This window comes from Galeopterus variegatus, unplaced genomic scaffold (genome assembly GCF_000696425.1).
Source record: "Galeopterus variegatus unplaced genomic scaffold, G_variegatus-3.0.2 Scaffold4242, whole genome shotgun sequence".
NCBI classification, from domain to species: domain Eukaryota; kingdom Metazoa; phylum Chordata; class Mammalia; order Dermoptera; family Cynocephalidae; genus Galeopterus; species Galeopterus variegatus.
Genome location: NW_007730353.1, coordinates 141,819 through 144,101, shown reverse-complemented (window position 1 = coordinate 144,101; position 2,283 = coordinate 141,819).

Sequence of the window (2,283 nt, the reverse complement as noted above, 5' to 3'; positions counted from 1 at the left end):
TTCTAGGAAAGGAATGTTTGAGACAGACAAGTCAATTTCAATGATAAATAACATTTCAGTGCTCTTTCTATATGAAAATTTTGTATCAGTAGCTCCTTCCACACCAAAGTATTTATTTCACTAATTCTCTGAAGAAATATGGGAGTTGAAATAAAGAAATTAAAGTATTTAACTCAAGTATTGTCATTGACCAAGATAAATTGGCTGAAAGTTACACATCTACACTAAATAGACCTTCCAGGCAAACGCATATTTTAATATAGTACATATGAAAAACAATTTAATCATACTTGAGCCTGTGTCTCCTGAGATACTTAAAAGTAGCATTGAGGACTCCAACAATTAGTTTTATTTATTTATTTTATTTTATCTGAGATACTTAAAAGTAGCATTGAGGACTCCAACAATTAGTTTTATTTATTTATTTTATTTATTTTATTTTTTTTTTTTTTTCCTTTTTTTTTGTCTTTTTTCGTGTCCGGCAACGGATCGCAACCCTCAGTGTCACGCCCATACCGGACCAAGACCGGCAATGCGATCGCAACCCTCGGTGTCACACCCGCACCTCGCTCAGCCAGTGAGCGGGAACCGGTCTGTATGTGGGATCCGAACCCTCGGCGGGAACGCCACCGCACTTGCCAAGCGGCGCACTGTAGCAGTGCGCCACCGGGCCGGCCCCAACAATTAGTTTTAATACTCCAAAATGTCTAAAGAAAATCACGTTTTTATCTGTGTTACTTGGGATGACTAAAACATCAACCTGCGTGTGGGTGGAATTTAGTCAAGTTGGTGTTGAAACAGTGCTTATCTTTTAAGAATGTTTTTATTAATAAATATTCAGAGATGATTTGTAACCTATTGTTTGTGGTTTAGGTGACAAAATCTTTTACATCATGGGGTGGGAAATAGTAAAAGAGTCTCTGGGTAGGTTTCTGGGTGTTTCCTGCTCGGCTTCACCAGCCAATGAAAACCTAGGGCAGAGGTTGGGAGTAAAGACATATATGATTTTCCAGGGAGACTACAATCAACCACCAAGGAAATGGTAGAGAAGTGGAGCTTTTTCCTGGAATTTACAAAGGTTTGGTAGATGACCAGACCCTTAAGGACCTGAAATCAACCTATGTAGCCACCTGCAGTCTCCTTTTATTGAATGTGAATCCTAGTTTCCAATAGCTTTAAGCAGAACAGTGAAAGCTTACAAAGTTTTGTTCTTTTTCACTAATTTTTAAATATGTGCTTAAATTAATATTATATATATGTATATATATAACCAACTCAGAGACTGAGTGGCATAAAACTTAGAGGTTTTCTCTCTGTCTCTATATTAGAGAGTCAGATGCTATCTAAAGCAAGACCACGTCACCCTTCATATCCAGTTACCAATGCCCACTTTCTCCTTTTTCTTATTTTTCCACCCCACCTTTTTTTTTATAAACACATAACAAAAATTAACATTCCCACCCATCCTTCTAAACTTTCTGATGTGATGCTGGGGCCAGGACTCTGCTAATTACATTTCTGCTTTGCCTGCAGACTCCCTGTCAGTTTCCACCGATAGCAGCCGCTAGACGGAGACTAAATGGCAGGCTCCTACCTGCTTTCTACCTGTCCCTATCATCATCACCTTTGCAATGGCCTCCATCCTGGAGTGGGAAGTTGGCTTCAGTCTCCTGCTTTATTTCAGTATACTTACAACTAACCTGAATGTGCTCTCTTAGAGGCACAGGTGCCAGCACTAACTAGGAACTCTTCCCAGGTCTTCTGAGCTCCTGAGGTACCAGCACCTACTGAGCAGCACCCAGACCTCACCCTACACACACACGCACAGGGTCTGAGTTCTAGCTTCTCTGGGCTGTAAAAATAGGACTTTGTGAGAGACTGGCTGTGGGGGAGAGAGGTAGTGAAAACAAAGCTTCAGATTCTGGCCTGGAGAGGTAGTGGCTTTTTAGAATTACTCTCTCTTTGTTACCCCAACATCACTTCTTTGATTTTTTGTTTCTCTAGTGCCCGTTTAAATTCTTCATTTTAAATTCTCATTGTTAAAATGTTCAATGTACTTTATTTTTTCCTGACTGGACCCTTACTGGTACACGATCTACCCTGAAACCACTTTCTTTTGGTGCCTAAAAGGATCAGATGAACCAGCTTTACCCATGTGGACTTGTTGGAAAAATTCAAAAATTAAATTTTGACTGACTTGTAAAATGCCTCTGTAACTAAATGTGCTTATCTCCCAGGGCCCCCAGAACTTAGCCTAGCTAATAATCAACTGCCTGCCTGCAT